The sequence below is a fragment of the Bufo bufo genome, chromosome 8 (assembly GCF_905171765.1).
Source record: "Bufo bufo chromosome 8, aBufBuf1.1, whole genome shotgun sequence".
Taxonomy (NCBI): Eukaryota; Metazoa; Chordata; class Amphibia; order Anura; family Bufonidae; genus Bufo; species Bufo bufo.
This window is the reverse complement of record NC_053396.1, coordinates 210,630,351-210,649,373: the sequence shown is the minus strand read 5'-3', so window position 1 is coordinate 210,649,373 and position 19,023 is coordinate 210,630,351. Positions and strand designations below refer to the sequence as shown.

Here is a 19,023-nt window from a genome sequence, read left to right as displayed (position 1 = left end):
ACATGTGGGGGGTGGGGGACAAACAGTAGGACATATTAAGAGACATCAAGTACATGGGGAGGGGGAGAATGTGGGGACTGTGGGGCCAAATTATTATGGGAGGGAATACTATGTGGGGACAAATTACTGTGTGGGGCCAAATTATTATGGGAGGGACTACTATGTGGGGAAAAATTACTATATGGGGCAGTGTGGGGGCAAATTATTATGGGAGGGACTACTATGTGGGGGCAAATAACTATATGGGGCAGTGTGGAGGCAAATTACTATATGGGGCAGTGTGGGGGCAAATTACTATGTGGGGGCAGTGTGGGGGTACTATTGTGTGGGGTAATTTCTATGTGGGGACAGTGTGGGGTAATTTCTATGTGGGGACAGTGTGGGGAAATTGCTATGTGGGGACAGTGTGGGGAAATTGCTATGTGTGGACAGTGTGGGGAAATTGCTATGTGTGGACAGTGTGGGGAAATTTCTATGTGGGGACAGTGTGGGGGTACTATTGTGTGGGGTAATTTCTATGGGGGGGACAGTGTGGGGTAATTTCTATGTGGGGACAGTGTGGGAAAATTGCTATGTGGGGACAGTGTGGGGAAATTGCTATGTGGGGACAGTGTGGGGAAATTGCTATGTGGGGACAGTGTGGGGAAATTGCTATGTGGGGACAGTGTGGGGAAATTGCTATGTGGGGACAGTGTGGGGACAGATTACTATGTAGGGGCAAATTAGTATGTGGGGGAAACTATTGTGTGGGGGGAGTGTGGGGAGAACTATCGTGTGGGGACAGTGTGGGGAAATTGCTATGTGGGGGCAAATTACTATGTGGGAGCAGTGTGGTGGAAATTACTATGTGTGGGCAGTGTTGTGGAAATTACTATGTGGGGGCAGTGTGGTGGAAATTACTATGTGGGGGCAGTGTGGTGGAAATTACTATGTGGGGGAAATTACTGTGTGGGGGCAAACTACTATATGGGGGCAGTTTGGGGGAAATTACTGTGTGGGGGCAAATTACTATGGGGGGATTACTATATGGGGCAGTGTGGTGGAAATTACTATATGGGGGTGTTGCTATTGGGGAGGCACTGTAGGGGCAATTCTATTATTTTTGGGGACACTATACAGGGATTATTGCCTGGAGCACAATAGAGGGTGGTATTATTACTGGGGGCACTCTAGGGGACATTATAGCTGCTGTGGACACTATAGGAACATTTGGGGTAATTTATCAAACTGGTGTAAAGCAGAACTGGCTTAGTTGCCCATAGCAGCCAATCAGATCTCACCTTTCATATTTGACAGCTCTTTTGGAAATCCAGTTCTACTTTACACCAGTTTGATAAATGACTCTAATTATGTCTATTAGGGTCACAATTTTTTGGACATTGGGGAGCAAAACGGGCACAGTATTGGGGATGGCAGCAGGATGACACTGTGGGGACACCAGGATGAGGAGGTTGATGGAAAAATTTTGAAATCTAACGTGTCTGTGTTACAAACTGTAGAGACGAGATGCGGCTGAAAGAATTTGCCATGGTGGTCTGGGTCAAATGGAGGAGAAAAGGAAAGAGAAGGTTTACATGACAGGAGATGTCACTGGATGTAAGAGGTATGTGGTGCTGTATTCTCCTCCATGTCTTTTTTATTATAATTACAGTACAGACCAAAAGTTTGGACACACCTTCTCATTCAAAGAGTTTTCTTTATTTTCATGACTATGAAGGCATCAAAACTATGAATTAACACATGTGGAATTATATACATAACAAACAAGTGTGAAACAACTGAAAATATGTCATATTCTAGGTTCTTCAAAGTAGCCACCTTTTGCTTTGATTACTGCTTTGCACACTCTTGGCATTCTCTTGATGAGCTTCAAGGGGTTCAGGTCCGGTGACTGTGGAGGCCAGGTCATCTGGCGCAGCACCCCATCACTCTCCTTCATGGTCAAATAGCGCTTACTTTCAAAGTTTTCCCAATTTTTCGGCTGACTAACTGACCTTCATTTCTTAAAGTAATGATGGCCACTCGTTTTTCTTTACTTAGCTGCTTTTTTCTGGCCATAATACAAATTCTAACAGTCTATTCAGTAGGACTATCAGCTGTGTATCCACCTGACTTCTCCTCAACGCCACTGATGGTCCCAACCCCATTTATAAGGCAAGAAATCCCACTTATTAAACCTGACAGGGCACACCTGTGAAGTGAAAACCATTTCAGGGGACTGTATAATTCCACATGTGTTAATTCATAGTTTTGATGCCTTCAGTGTGAATCTACAATTTTCATAGTCATGAAAATAAAGAAAACTCTTCGAATGAGAAGGTGTGTCCAAACTTTTGGTCTGTACTGTGTATGTATTTTAAATTTGGCGACCAAATTTTTTAGTTTAGGACCCAATTTGGGGTACTTTTTTTTGTCTGAAGATGTCATATGGCCTAGGAATAGACTGTGGCGCTCATGAAGCACCGCAGCCTCTTCATACAAAAAAATAAATAAACTAAAATAGAGGGAGGGGCCCAAGTTGGGTAGACAGCCCCGGGCCTATCATGCACTTAATCCGCCCCTGGTCTGGATGCATCTTGGACTCCCAGGTTGCTGCTGAGAACGATGTTGTCCGAGTAGTATGCCACTTTTACAGACTGACAATAATACGCACAAAACCGAAGATAAAATCGATTTTAGAGGAAAAATTGTTCCTGTATATTTACTTGTATATAAAGTGCAAGTGCTGCCAAAAATTACAAGGAGGAGGCACTCCGATACAACCTGTATATCACATAAAGGAGGGCCTCATTCACATTGTGGTACGATTGTACAGGTAGTGGGACTCCTACACTCATAAAGCCTATGCACTAAGTGAAAGGGCTGCCAAAAATTACAAGGAACCAGCACTCCAATACATCCTTTATTACACATAAATGAGGGCATCATACACACCCTTGAAAAATTATGATTGATGGCCTGCTGGTGACCCTCAAATCATTAGGAGCAAGAGCCATCTGGCACCAGGAGAGAGATAGTGTGTGGACTCTCATTGCAGTCCTTGGTGACCTTTTGGCGCCAGGGGTGGTGTGGAGTGGGCCCGGCATGCATGCTGGAAACTGCTTTCCGTGGATATAATGGAGGCCATTTTGGCACCAAAAATGACAGAAATTCAGGCGGATCCAGCATGCATGTGGAACCTGCACTTTCTGAATTATATGATAGCCGTCATGGCACATAACAGGTAAAATTTAGTGTTAGGAACCCGTCTAACTAGAGATCGCCTTGACGTGCGGCAGACGGACTCAAATAATTTTGTACAAAACAATTTGCCAAGCATCTCTAACTTATTAGTATAGCATTTGCAATTATGATGCAATTTTGTACTTTATTTGGTTTGCAGTGAGCTGTTGCATTGCATGTTTTGTTTAACAGTCTTGTTCTCAGCCATAGCAACGTGCCCCTGCGCTTTGGGATGTGCTGACTGACCCCCTTTTTCTTTGCAGCAGGGCAGTCCAGCACCTCCAAGGCGTAGAGCGCCAGTTCGTGCCACCTGTCCAGCTTGGACACTCAATAGTTGTAAGGCACAGAGGGATCATTGAGGACGCTAACACGGTCTGCTATGTACTCCTTCACCATCTTCCAAAATGTTTCCCTCCTTGTGACAGTAGGCTGCGCAACAGGGGGATGGGGGCTGGCGGGGTCTTATGAAACTGTCCCAGGCCTTGGAGAGTGTTGCCCTGCCCCTGTTGGAACTGCTGTGTGTTCCCCTCGTCTCCCCTCCTCGGTTGCCCAAGGAACTACGTACTCTGCCGCCAGTGTTGTTAGCTGGAAATTTTTGGAGCAATTTTTCCACAAGGACCTTCTGGTATTGCACCATTATGCTAGTCCTTTCCACCACAGGAATGAGAGATGAGAAGTTCTCTTTGTAGCAGGGGTCGAGAAGGGTAAGCTACCAGTAATCTGTGTTGGCCAAAATGCGTACAACGCGAGGGTCACGGGAAAGGCAGCGAGCGTTTCAGTAGACACAGAAGTGGGATGGTTACACTGATAATGGCGACATCGCCGCTCAACATCTGTGTTGATTCCTCAAAGTTGCGTAAAACCTCCCAGAGGTCAGACATCCGTGCCCACTCGTTGCTTGTGAAGAGCGGAAGCTGACTGAAAAGGCGACGACCATGTTGCAGCTGGTATTCCACTACTGCCCTCTGCTGCTTACAAAGCCTGGCCAACATTTGGACCGCGGAGTTCCAGCGCATGCTCACATCGCACAACAGTCGGTGAGCTGGCAATTGCAAGCGCTGCTGCAGCGTTGCCAGACCGGCAGCAGCTGTAGATGACTTTTGGAAATGGGCAAACACGCAGTGCACATTCACCAGTAGCTCAGGAAAATTCGGGTAGGTTTTGAGAAACCGCTGAACCACTGTTTAAAACTTGGGCTAGGCATGGTATGTGTGTGAGCTTGCCGATCTCCAAAGCCTCCACCAAGTTACGGCCATTATCAAACACAACCATGCCTGGTTGTAGGTTAAATGGCGAGAGCCACAGCTCAGGCTGGTCCCTTATACCTTGCCACAGCTCTGCGGCGGTGTGCTGTTTGTCACCGAAACAAATAAGTTTCAATACGGCCTGTTGCTGCTTCCCCACTGCCGCACTGCTTCCAGCTACTGACTGATGGCTGACTGGTGCTGCAAGATGAGAATTCAGAGGTGGAAGTGGAGGAGGAGGTGGTGGAGGAGAAGGTGGGGTTGCAGCCACTAATGTAGGTGGTGGCTGAAGTCCTGATGGAAGTAGGGCCCGCAATCCTTGGCGTCGGTAGCATCTGTGCCATCCCAGGGTACGATTTTCTCCAGGCCTCTACAACGTTCACCCAGTGTGCCGTCAGGGAAATGTAGCGTCCCTGGCCACAAGAACTTGTCCATGTGTCAGTCGTAAAGTGGACCTTCCCAATAACTGCATTGGTCAGGGCACAGGTGACGTTACGGGACACATGCTGGTGTAAGGCAGGGACGGCACACCAGGCAAAATAGTGGCGGCTGGGGACTGAGTAACGAGGGATGGACACCTCCATCAGGCTGCAGAAAGCCTCAGTGTTCACAAGCCTAAATGGCAACATTTCCAGGGCCAGCTATTTGGAAAGGTGTGCATTTAGTGCTATGGCCTGTGGGTGGCTGGGTATTTGTGCTTTCGTTCAAAGGCCTGGGGTATGGACATCTTTACACTGCGCTGGGACACAGAAGTAGATGTGCTAGCTGATGGTGCTTGCAAAGGTCCAGGTACAGGGCGGCAGGCATCCGGACCTTCGTCTTGGACAGGGGATTGGCCAGCACGTAACACAGGGGAAGAGGAGGTAGTGGTGTGACCCGCAGACACTGATTGTGGACCCAGGCTTTTGACCCACCTATTAGGGTGCTTTGATGCCATGTGGTGGATCATGCTGGTGGTGGTGAGGTTGCTAGTGTTCACGCCCCTGCTCATTTTGGTACGGCACAGGTTGCAAATGACAACTCTTTTATCACTTTCCTCAAAATAGCGCCAGACTGCGGAAAACCTAGCCCTTGGCAATGGAGATTGCCACAATGGTGTGCTCCGGGGAACAGTTGCGGGCCTGTTTGGTGTGGCCCGCCTTCTCTCTTTTGCCACCCTACTGCCTCTTCCAGCCTGTTGCGGTGCTGTGGATCCCTCCCTCTGTACTGCTGTCCTCGTTCGGCTTGCTACCTTCCCAGGTTGGGTCAGTGACCTCATCGTCCACCACCTCCTCTTCCACTTCCTCACTCTGGTCATCCTCCTGACTTGTTGACCTAACAAGAACCTCACTTATTGACTGTGTCTCATCCTCATATTGAACGTCACTGATATTTCAGATGCGCTAACGTTATACTAGAGATGTAGCGCAGGTAATGGATTGTGGAAATCCCCCTGCGCTACCGTTGTATAAGTGCGTCGACCTACCTAAAGGGAAGGTCCGCTGCTCGGTATTCTATTTAGGTCCTGTTGTCCCCCTTAATTGGAATGATATATACTACAAATGTATATCGCCCGTATGGGTGATATGAGATACCGGCGCTGGTTGATGGACTTAATAGCGCTCCCAATATAGAGCTTTAAGGTTCTTTACTAGTTCTCCCTTTTCGTTGTAGGGCCTGTAGTCTGAAGGGTATACTAAAATTGCCCTGTCAGTGTCCGATATAAAAAATAGGAGTATTCTCAGATACTTGTAGGAGTACTGCGATAAACATAAAAGTAAAAGTGTACACTGATGTTGCTCTGTGCGGTCAATTGCCTGCTTGAGGTCTTCAGTGGACTTACTAGTTGCCGTCCTTATCTCCTGCTACTTGGTATTCCTCTCTGTTGGGATGCTGCAGAGAGCGTCCTCTTCATTCACCTCCTGACACCAGCGCTGCTCCGGTCAAGAATTCGGCATGGAGGGGTGGGGGGGGGGCGTTTAAATTTTTGCCTCAGGTAGCAGGAAGGCAATGTGCTTCCCTGCCCCTGGCCACAAAGCACTGAGAGAAGGGGGGCCCGAGCTGAACTCTTGCACCAGGGCCAATGAGCCTTTAGCTACGCCCCTGATTCACATATTTCCTGCTCACACAGCAGCAAGATGCTACCAGATGATTGAATATGGGGGTCCCTGCAGGAACTTTGAGACTGTCGGTCCTGGGGAGAAGAGGACACTGGTGGCTTTCCTCTATACCTAGAAGTCATCTCAGCTCTGATCGTGTCTATAATAATAAACTGGGGAGTTTCTTTAACCACCTCAGGACCGTCGTACGCAGGATTGCGTCCTGGCGGCAGCCCTGTTATTCCTCCTGGACGCGCCAATGCGTCCTCTCGCGAGACGCTATATTTCCTGTGAACGCGCGCACACAGGAGCGCGCGTTCACAGGAACCGGAGGTAAACGAGTGGATCTACAGCCTGCCAGCGGCCCGGATTATTCGCTGGCAGGCTGTAGATGCGATTTTTTTTTTAACCCCAAAAAGGTATATTAGACGCTGTTTTGTTAACAGCGTCTAATATACCTGCTACATGGTCCTCTGGTGGTCCCTTTTGCTTGGATCGACCACCAGAGGACACAGGCAGCTCTGTAAAGTAGCACCAAACACCACTACGCTACACCCCCCCCCTCTGTCACTTATTAACCACTTATTAACCCCTGATCCCCCCATATAGACTCCCTGATCACCCTCCTGTCATTGATCACCCCCCTGTAAGGCTCCATTCAGACGTCCGTATGTGTTTTGCGGATCCACGGATCCGCAAAACACATACGGACGTCTGAATGGAGCCTTACAGGGGGGTGATCACCCCATATAGACTCCCTGATCACCCCCCTGTAAGGCTCCATTCAGACGTCCGTATGTGTTTTGCGGATCCGCGGATTCACGGATCCGCAAAACACATACGGACATCTAAATGGAGCCTTACAGGGGGGTGATCAATGACAGGGGGGTGATCACCCCATATAGACTCCCTGATCAGCCCCTGTCATTGATCACCCCCCTGTAAGGCTCCATTCAGACGTCTGTATGTGTTTTGCGGATCTACGGATCCGCAAAACACATACGGACGTCTGAATGGAGCCTTTCAGGGGGGTGATCAATGACAGGAGGGTGATCACCCCATATAGACTCCCTGATCACCCCCCTGTCATTTATCACCCCCCTGTAAGGCTCCATTCAGACGTCTGTATGTGTTTTGCGGATCCGCGGATCCACGGATCCGCAAAACACATACGGACGTCTGAATGGAGCCTTACAGGGGGGTGATCAATGACAGGGGGGTGATCACCCCATATAGACTCCCTGATCAGCCCCTGTCATTTATCTCCCCCTTGTAAGGCTCCATTCAGACGTCCGTATGTGTTTTGCGGATCCGCGGATCCACGGATCCGCAAAACACATACGGACGTCTGAATGGAGCCTTACAGGGGGGTGATCACCCCATATAGACTCCCTGATCACCCCCTGTCATTAATCACCCCCCTGTAAGGCTCCATTCAGACGTCCGTATGTGTTTTGCGAATCCGCGGATCCACGGATCCGCAAAACACATTCGGACGTCTGAATGGAGCCTTACAGGGGGGTGATCACCCCATATAGACTCCCTGATCACCCCCCTGTCATTGATCACCCCCCTGTAAGGCTCCATTCAGATGTCCGTATGTGTTTTGCAGATCCGCGGATCCACGGATCCGCAAAACACATACGGACGTCTGAATGGAGCCTTACAGGGGGGTGATCAATGACAGGGGGGGTGATCACCCCATATAGACTCCCTGATCAGCCCCTGTCATTGATCACCCCCCTGTAAGGCTCCATTCAGACGTCCGTATGTGTTTTGCGGATCCACGGATCCGCAAAACACATACGGACGTCTGAATGGAGCCTTACAGGGGGGTGATCAATGACAGGAGGGTGATCACCCCATATAGACTCCCTGATCACCCCCCTGTCATTGATCACCCCCCTGTAAGGCTCCATTCAGACGTCCGTATGTGTTTTGCGGATCCATAAAACACATACGGACGTCTGAATGGAGCCTTACAGGGGGGTGATCACCCCATATAGACTCCCTGATCACCCCCCTGTCATTGATCACCCCCCTGTAAGGCTACATTCAGACGTCCGTATGTGTTTTGCGGATCCGCAAAACATGGACACCGCAGATCCGCAAAACACTGACACCGGCAATGTGCTTTCCGCATTTTGCGGATCCGCACATTGCCAGAACTATATAGAAAATGCCTTTTCTTGTCCGCAATTGCGGACAATAATAGGACATGTTCTATAGGCTCTACAAAAAACGCAGTGTTCGCCCGATCAGGCCTGATCTTGTGCGCACACTTGCGTTCAGTCCGCCCCACCGCAGTGACAGAATTATTTTTTTCTGATCACTGCAAAAACACTGTAAAATCGCTGCGGCGCTATAAAAAGATCACTTTTGAGGGGCATGGCGAGTTCATAGAAGATTTTTTTTTTTTCTCAAGTTAGCGCAAATTGTTTTTTTTTCTTACAAAGTTTCATATTCCACTAACTTGTGACAAAAAATAAAATCTCACATGAACTCACCATACCCCTTATGGAATCCAAATGCGTAAAAATTTTTAGACATTTATATTCCAGACTTCTTCTCACGCTTTAGGGCCCCTAAAATGCCAGGGCAGTATAAATACCCCACATGTGACCCCATTTTGGAAAGAAGACACCCCAAGGTATTTCGTGAGGGGCATGGCGAGTTCATGTAAAATTTTATTTTTGGTCACAAGTTAGTGGAATATGAGACTTTGTAAGAGGAAAAAAAAATAAATCATTTTCCGCTAACTTGTGCCAAAAAAAAAAATTCTAGGAAATCACCATGCCCCTCACGTAATACCTTGGGGTATTATTTCCAAAATGGGGTCACTTGTGGGGTATTTATACTGCCCTGGTATTTTAGGGGCCCTAAAGCGTGAGAAGAAGTTTGGAATCCAAATGCGTAAAAAATGCCCTGTGAAATCGTAAAGATTCTCTTTGGAATTTGGGCCCCTTTGCGCACCTAGGCTGCAAAAAAGTGTCACACATGTGGTATCGCCGTACTCAGGAGAAGTAGGGCAATGTGTTTTGGGGTGTATTTTTACATATACTCATGCTGGGTGAGAGAAATATCTCTGTAAATGACAACTTTTTAAAAAAAATGTATACAAAGTTTTCAATTTACTGAGATATTCCTCTCACCCAGCATGGGTATATGTAAAAATACACCCCAAAACACATTGCCCTACTTCTACTGAGTACGGCGATACCACATGTGTGACACTTTTTTGCAGCCTAGGTGCGTAAAGGGGCCGAAAGTCCAACGAGTACCTTTAGGCTTTACAGGGTTGCTCACAATTTAGCCCCGCCCAAAATGGCAGAACAGTAAACACACCCCACAAATGACCCGAATTCGGAAAGTAGACACCCCAAGGTATTCGCTGACGGGCATATTGAGTCCATGAAAGATTGAACTTTTTGTCACAAGTTAGCGGAAAGGGAGACTTTGTGAGAAAAAATAAAATAAAATCAATTTCCGCTGACTTGTGCCAAAAAAAAAAACTTCTATGAACTCGCCATGAGCCTCACGGAATACCTTGGGGTGTCTTCTTTCCAAAATGGGGTCACATGTGGGATATTTATACTGCCCAGGCATTTTAGGGCCCTAAAGCGTGAGAAGAAGTCTGGAATCCAAATGCCCTCCTAAAAGATTCTCATTGGAATTTGGGCCCCTTTGCGCACCTGGGCTGCAAAAAGGTGTCACACATGTGGTATCGCCGTACTCAGGAGAAGTTGGGAAATGTGTTTTGGGGTGTCTTTTTACATATACCCATGCTGAGTGAGAGAAATATCTCTCTAAAATGACAACTTTGTATAAAAAAATGGGAAAAGTTGTCTTTTAGAGAGATATTTCTCTCACCCAGCATGGGTATATGTAAAAATACACCCCAAAACACATTGCCCTACTTCTTCTGAGTACGTCGATACCACATGTGTGACACTTTTTTGCAGCCTAGGTGCCCAAAGGGGCCAAATTCTAAAGAGCACCTTTCACAGGGCATTTTTAGGCATTTGGATTCCAGACTTCTTCTCACGCTTTAGGTCCCCTAAAATGCCAGAGCACTATAAGTACCCCACAAGTGACCCCATTTTGCAAAGAAGACACCCCAAGGTATTTCGTGATGGGCATAGTGAGTTCATGGAAGTTTTTATTTTTTGTCACAAGTTAGTGGAATATGAGACTTTCTAAGAAAATAAATTAAAAAAAATCATCATTTTCCGCTAACTTGTGACAAAAAAAAAACTTCTATGAACTCACTATGCCCATCAGCGAATACCTTAGCTTTCCGAAATTACCTTACCTACTTTCCAAAATGGGGTCATTTGTGGGGTGTTTCTACTGTCTGGGCATTGTAGAACCTCAGGAAACATGACAGGTGCTCAGAAAGTCAGAGCTGCTTCAAAATGCGGAAATTCACATTTTTGAACCATAGTTTGTAAACGCTATAACTTTTGCGCAAACCAATATACACTTATTGCATTTTTTTTTAATCAAAGATATGTAGAACAATAAATTTAGAGAAAAATTAATATAGAAATGTAGTTTTATTTGAAAAATTTTATAACTGAAAGTGAAAAATTACATTTTTTTGCAAAAATTTCGGTCAATTTCGATTAATAACAAAAAAAGTAAAAATGTCAGCAGCAATGAAATACCACCAAATGAAAGCTCTATTAGTGAGAAGAAAAGGAGGTAAAATTAATTTGGGTGGTAAGTTGTATGACAGTATGACTTTGTATGAAAGTAGTGTAGTGCAGAATTGTAAAAAGTGGTCTGGTCATTAAGGGGGTTTAAGCTAGGGTAGCTGAGGTGGTTAAAGGATAACTGTCATATATATATATATTTTTTTTTGCTAAAGTGTAGGGCAAGTGATAGGTAACAATTTTGCAATAGACTTTATTTAGCCAAAGCGTTTATTTTTGGTAGAAAACTGGGGCTGAAATGGCCCTTAGCAGCACTCTTCAAAAGAGCGTTGCTAAGGGCCATCCGTCCATTAGAAAAGACGGGCTGTGCAGACGCTGTGCTTCTGACTTGTGCTTCCCTGGGAGACAGAAGGCTGGGCACAGGAGTCTTAGGAGTTAAAATTACATTTATATTCCCCCTTTCTATGCAATCTAATGCTCCGTTACAATCCCTGTGATAATAATTCATGTAGCAGCCGCCGGAAGTAGAAGCACTGTACGCAGTGAGCTGGCTGCTACAGGAATTATTATCACAGGGATCACAGGTCAGTGAATGTTACGGAGCATTAGATTGCATAGAAAGGGGGAATATAAATGTAATTTTAACTCTTAAGACTCCTGTGCCCAGCCTTCTGTCTCCCAGGGAAGTCTGGCTGCACAGCCCGTCTTTTCTAATGGACGGATGGCCCTTAGCAACGCTCTTTTGAAGAGTGCTGCTAAGGGCCATTTCAGCCCCAGTTTTTTACCAAAAATAAATGTTTTGGCTAAATAAAGTCTTTTGCAAAATTGTTACCTATCACTTGCCCTACACTTTAGCAAAAATAAATAATAATATGACAGTTATCCTTTAATAATCTATCACTTTTTATATGAACATAGGCTGGTTGAGGTGCTGTACACTGAATATATGTATGTAGTGCAGTAAGTCTACTGTGTTATGTGCCACTTGTCCAGGGGGTGGTAGACTAGGGGCCCACCTAGCTCAGGGGCCCACCGGGGGATTCACCTGTACCTCTTTGGGCCAGTCCGAGCCTGTACATAGATATAAATAGATAGATACGAAGATAGATAGATAGATAGATAGATAGATAGTAAAACATACTTACATAGGCATCTATACTAATAAAAGCCCTGTGTACGTGCTCAGGGCTGTTGTCCGTGCGTGTGTGCCGATTAGTGAAGTGCGCATGTGAGGCGCACAAACCAATCAGCACACACTCCACACACACAGCAGGGACGGCCCAAAGCACCGCGCCACCGGCCAATAAAAACACGTCCATCCGTTCAGTGCGGATCCGTCTGCATAACAGCTTTTTCAGATCTGAGTTTTCACTATCGTGAAAACTCAGATCCGACAGTATATTCTAACACAGAGGCGTTCCCATGGTAATAGAGACGCTTCAAGTTAGAATATACTAAGAACTGTGTACATAACTGCCCCCTGCTGCCTGGCAGCACCCGATCTCTTACAGGGGGCTGTGATCCGCTCAATTAACCCCTCAGGTGCCGCACCAATGCTTTTAATACTGTGTACGAAACAGTCATGTAATGTCTCTAAGTTTCATTATCCTGGTAAACTGTATTACAATTTAATGTAAAATGCCTGCAGTATTCGTTTGGTCAATAGATGGCAGCATAGGACCAATTTGCATTGGAGTTTACCATAGAGAAAGTGTATTATTGTGATAATAGTTCTTTAAGGCAGCAGCTAAGTGTTGAAGTGACATGCCCCTTATGATGTCACCCTGCCTCAGTGTGAGCAGGAAGAAGGAGGAAGAGAGACTTGAACTACAACTGCCGCCATATTGGCAAAATAGAAAACAAATTCTGTGTTGTGTAAGATGTGTGTGGAGATACTAAAGGACTTCCCTGTGTGGCCAAGCTGTGTGAACTTCGGTCTAGAGACGGATGGAGTACAAAGAAACAGTGCATTAGTGAAGCCAAGTTAAAAAGGACAGTGTGCAGCAACTAACCTGTGTAGCCGACATTGGGCTGTGTGGATTGTCCCAAACAGTAAAGAGACTCACAGTGCTGTCGAGGTACCGGACAGTAACTGTAATAATCCTGGATTATATTCAACTGGTTTTCCGGCCTGCTGAGGAGGACTTCTTTGTTGCGGATCCTGCGCTGGTTAAAGGAAAAGGACGACATCGGGCCCCACCGTGCACTTCCACAAACTGTAAGCGGTCCATTTGGACCACTGGGATAAGGGGGGTGCGCACCCGCTTGAAAGTTGGGGTCAGTTAGGGACAGTTTCTGGGACTATTATTGCTTAGTGTCTGCACTGCAAATACAGACACAGCAAAGGTGAAAATTGTTGCAGCGTTTAACTAGTATTGTTTATACTGTTTTGAAGATTTTGCTTGTCTTTACCTCTGTAACTTCACTGTTAGGCTACTTTCACACTTGCGGCAGAGAGATCCGGCAAGCAGTTCCGTCGCCGGAACTGCCTGCCGGATCTGCCTGCCGGATCAGGCAAAACGTACGCCAACTGATGGCATTAGTAAGACTGATCAGGATCCTGATCAGTCTTAAAAATGCCTGATCAGTCGAAAAAATGCATTGAAATGCCGGATCCGTCTTTCCGGTGTCATCCGGCAAAAACTGATCCGTCATTTATTTTTTTCACCTTTTTTTCACCCCTCGCATGCGCAGACCGGAAGGACGGATCCGGCATTCCTGTATTCTGAATGGCACTAATACATTCCTATGGGAAAAAATGCCGGATCCGGCATTCAGGCAAGTCTTCAATTTTTTTCGCCGGAGATAAAACCGTAGCATGCTGCGGTTTTCTCTTTTGCCTGATCAGTCAAAACGACTGAACTGAAGACATCCTGATGCAAACTGAACGGATTACTCTCCATTCAGAATGTATGGGGATATGCCTGATCAGTTCTTTTCCGGTATAGAGCCCCTGTGACGGAACTCTATGCTGGAAAAGAAAAACGCAAGTGTGAAAGTACCCTGAACCTGCTTTTATTAATTTATAGTAAATGCAATTTTCTTAATCTTGACTTCTGCGTACGCACTCTTTTCTGGTGGGAACGCCTCTGTGTTAGAATATACTGTCTGATCTGAGTTTTCACGATCTAACTCAAATCCGATGGTATATTCTAACATAGAGGCGTTCCCATGGTGATGGGCACGCTTCAAGTTAAAATATACCATCGGATTGGAGAAAACTCCGATCCGATGGTATATTAATAGGGACTCCTGACTTTACATTGAAAGTCAATGGGGGACGGATCCGTTTACAATTGCACCAATATTGTGTCAATGTAAACGGATCCGTCCCCATTGACTTACATTGTAAGTCAGGACGGATTCGCTTGGCTCCGCACTGCCAGGCGGACACCAAAACGCTGCAAGCAGAGCGGAATGGAGGCGGAACGGAGCCAAACTGATGCATTCCGAATGGATCCGCATCCATTCAGAATGCATTGGGGCTAAACTGGAGCCTTGAAACGGATCTCACAGGCGGACCCTGAAACGCCAGTGTGAAAGTAGCCTTAGTGAAGTGCGCATGCACACGGCGCACAAACCAATCAGCACACACTCCACACACACACAGCAGGGACCGCCCAAAGCACCGCGCCGCCGGCCAATAAAAACACGGCGCATCACATGCAGACCGCCCGGACCGCCTACAATTGCGCCAGCCAATAAACACATGGCGCACCACACTCTGTAGGACCGCCCACTGCATGGAGCCGTCCAATCACACCATCCCCACAACTGCGCTGCTGGCCAATAACCGCCTCTTATGGTGTGTGGTGTCAGTTGAAGCAGAGTGCATAAGAAGCCGAGTGCATAAGAAGCGCCGCCATTACATGCACAGTGCCCGCCGTATTAGCACCACCAATCAGTGCCAGCTGTATCAGCCACCAGTCACAGTGCCAGTGTATAGTGTACGGGGACTGTAATACCCGTCACTACCAAAGTGTCACTTGGTGTGCTGTCGTCCCTCCTTAGTTATGGAGAAGTTGGTATATGTCAGTTTTATAAAATGTCATGTAATGCAATGCTATGTATTTCCCTGTTACTATGACACTTGCATGTACAGGCCTGCTAGGGGTGTCATTCCAGCTTCTAGTCACTAGAGGGAGCTAGGGAGCCCTAGTCTATATAAGGCCCAGTCAGGGAAGGGAAAGGGAGACGGAGTCTAGTGTCTGTAATCTACAGTTGGAGATTAGACAATGTCAGAGACAAGTCCAGGCCTGAAGCCTGCTGTCCAGGAGAAGATTCCCTCCTGAATTCCCATATGCAGAAACAGGAATATCTTAGCTAAAGAGCCTGAGGAAGCAGCTGAGAGAGACAGAGGCAAAGTGCAGAGAAGCAAGAGGTACTAAAAATAACAGAGGAGGTACTTTCTAAAGCTATAGCCAAGGATATAAAGCCAGAACTAGGTTATTGGGCCTTGGTGAAGAATTGCTATATTCCAGGATCAGACAGAAATAGAGTGCAAGCTCCTGTGCTGCAAGTCCTGTGTTCAACACTCTGTAATCACCTTGCTGTAACTGTATTGCCTGCATCAACCGTATTGCAAAATCGACTGTATGCCAAGGAACTGCGATTCCAATATTGTCTCTGCAGGAAAACTACTAAAGTTGGAGTTCTGTTTTAATACCACGTGTTCCTCAATTTATTCCTGCTATCCGCAAACGGCGTGCCACCGTTTAATTGGCACTGGCGTCACGAACAATCTCTACCATCACCTGCCTATGCAGAGAGTCAGCCGTCTCAGGTTAGTGTCATTGCACTACTACACCCAGAAACTCTATTACACACAACTTGAGTACGCTGCAAGTGGTCTCAGCACCACCAGTCACTGCCAGTCGTCTCAGCCACCAGTCAGCGCCAGCTGTTTCAGCCATCAGCTGCAGTCTCAGCACCACCAGTCAGTGCCAGCAGTTCGTGCCAGCCATCTCAGGCACCAGTCACAGTGCCCACAGTCTCAGCACCACCAGTCAGTCCTAGCAGTCAGTGCCAGCTGTATCAGCCAACAGTCACAGTGACAGCAGTCTCAGCACCACCAGTCAGTGCCAAGTGTATTAGCCACCAGTCATAGTGACAGTGGTTTCAGCACCACCAGTTAGTGCCAGCTCTATCAGCCACCAGTCACAGTGACAGTGGTTTCAGCACCACGTGGCACTGCCAGTCGTCTCAGCCACCAGTAAGTGCCAGCTGTTTCAGTCATCAGCTGCAGTCTCAGCACCACCAGTCCGTGCCAGCCATCTCAGGCACCAGTCACAGTGCCCACAGTCTCAGCACCACCAGTCAGTGCCAGCAATCAGTGCCAGCAGTATCAGCCACCAGTCACAGTGCCAGTGCTCTCAGCACCACCAGTCAGTGACAGCTGTATCAGCCACCAGTCACAGTGCCAGTGCTCTCAGCACCACCAGTCAGTGCCAGCCGTATCAGCCACCAGTCACAGTGCCAGTGGTCTCAGCCAAAAGTCAGTGCCAGTGACGCATATTACAGCTACATATAAGTCAGTATTACAGTAAGAGAAAATATTATAAAATTATAAAAGTACAAGCCTATATTACTTGGACTTTTTACTAGCAACATGCCACCCAAAAAAAAGGACACATCAAGTAGGACAAAAGACACAGACAATGAAACCCTACATAACCAAATTCTCCTGGAGAAACAGTCAAGTCAGCAAGTAAAAATCAAAAAAAAGAAAGGCTGAAAAACAAAGAAAAAAACGAGCAAATAGATCAATTCAAGAAATACAATGTGGTTAAATTATCTTACTATTTAATATAGACTGTTTCTACTAATGTTTATACACTACTGTTCTAGCGCCCGTTATTATAACAGACTTAATGTCTAGTACATATATATTTACCTTGTGTTATGGGGGGTCTATGAGGGGCTCATTAGATGCAGCAGTTGGTTGCAGCTCTTGCAGTGATATCAAGTCGGTAACGTGGTCCAGCTAAAAGACGGATTCATAAACCTCCCAGACAAATTTTGCGTGTTGTGGTATTGGAGCAGTTTTACAGCTACTCACACAATAATATATTTACTAGTGATGTCGCGAACATAAAATTTTCAGTTCGCGAACAGCGAACGAGAACTTCCGCAAATGTTCGCGAACTGGCGAACCGGGCGAACCGCCATAGACTTCAATAGACAGGCGAATTTTAAAACCCACAGGGACTCTTTCTGGCCACAATAGTGATGAGAAAGTTGTTTCAAGGGGTCTAACACCTGGACTGTGGCATGCCGGAGGGGGATCTATGGCAAAACTCCCATGGAAAATTACGTAGTGGACGCAGAGTCGGGTTTTAATCCATAAAGGGCATAAATCAACTAACATTCCTAAATTGTTTGGAATAACGTGCTTTAAAACATCCAGTGTGTGTATACGATCAGGTATGATGTTGTATCGATCAGGTAGTGTAAGGGTTACGCCCGCATCACAGACATTGACAGACCAAACTCCCCTTTTAATGCACCGCAAACAGTTCATTTGCACAACCGCAAACTCCCCATTTGCACAAGGTTGGATACCAAGCTAGCCACGTCCCGGTGATGTCATTGAAGGTTTCTTCCTCCACCCAGCCACGTACAACACCAAGGGTCCCCGAAAGGTCAATTGAATTGATTTTTCGAACGGGGAGATGGTTAAAAAAACGCTGGCTCCCTCCCCTTTGTTTTTATCCACGGTCACTGCGTCTGCGCCGTGCAATTTACTGTCACACCCGATATGAGTGGTATTTTCTGTAGTACTATTCTCATCAGTTTAATCCCTCTAACGTCCCCAATCTGGGTGCCATTTATTGAATAGATTTTTCGAACGGGGAGATGGTATCAGTGGTTGGCACTGGCAGTGGGCACACTACAGTCAGTAGAAGCGGGCCTGACACACACTGGCAGCAGGCAAGCAACTGAAATTACACTAAAGTGTAAAAATTAAATGCCTTATTTATCGGCAAGCTACTGTGCCACCCGGTATGAGTGGTTGGCACTGGCAGTGGGCACACTACAGTCAGTGGAAGAGGGCCTGACACACACTGGCAGCAGGCAAGCAACTGAATTTAGACTACTGTCTAAAAATTAAATGCCTTATTTATCGGCAAGCTACTGTGCCACCCGGTATCAGTGGTTGGCACTGGCAGTGGGCACACTACAGTCAGTGGAAGCGGGCCTGACACACACTGGCAGCAGGCAAGCAACTGAAATTACACTAAAGTGTAAAAATTAAATGCCTTATTTATCGGCAAGCTACTGTGCCACCCGGTATGAGTGGTTGGCACTGGCAGTGGGCACACTACAGTCAGTGGAAGAGGGCCTGACACACTGACTGGCAGCAGGCAAGCAACTGAATTTAGACTACTGTCTAAAAATTAAATGCCTTATTTATCGGCAAGCTACTGTGCCACCCGGTATCAGTGGTTGGCACTGGCAGTGGGCACACTACAGTCAGTTGAAGTCGGCCTGACACACACTAGCAGCAGGCAAGCAGCTGAAATTACACTAAAGTGTAAAAATTAAATGCCTTTTTTAAGCAAAGTCCTGTGCCACTCGGGATGACAGGGGTGGGCACTGGCAGTGGGCACACTACAGTCAGTTGAAGTCGGCCTGACACACACTGGCAGGCAACTAACCTTAGATTAAAGTGTAAAAATGAAGTGCCTTTTTTTTAAGCAAAGTCCTGTGCCACTCGGTATGACAGGGGTGGGCACTGGCAGTGGGCACACTACAGTCAGTTGAAGTCGGCCTGACACACACTAGCAGCAGGCAAGCAGCTGAAATTACACTAAAGTGTAAAAA

The 19,023-nt window shown here is 46.7% G+C and overlaps 1 protein-coding gene across 1 annotated transcript in view; it reads right to left on the bottom strand.

Annotated features, from left to right (window-relative positions):
- Positions 1–17,204, bottom strand: part of LOC120977714 (carbohydrate sulfotransferase 6-like) — a 34,783-nt gene extending 17,579 nt beyond the window's left edge. The window contains exon 1 of the mRNA XM_040405784.1: positions 17,093–17,204. The gene's annotated coding sequence lies outside the window, so the exon portion shown is untranslated. The remainder of the gene's footprint in view (positions 1–17,092) is intronic.
- Between the last annotated feature and the right edge of the window lie 1,819 nt (positions 17,205–19,023).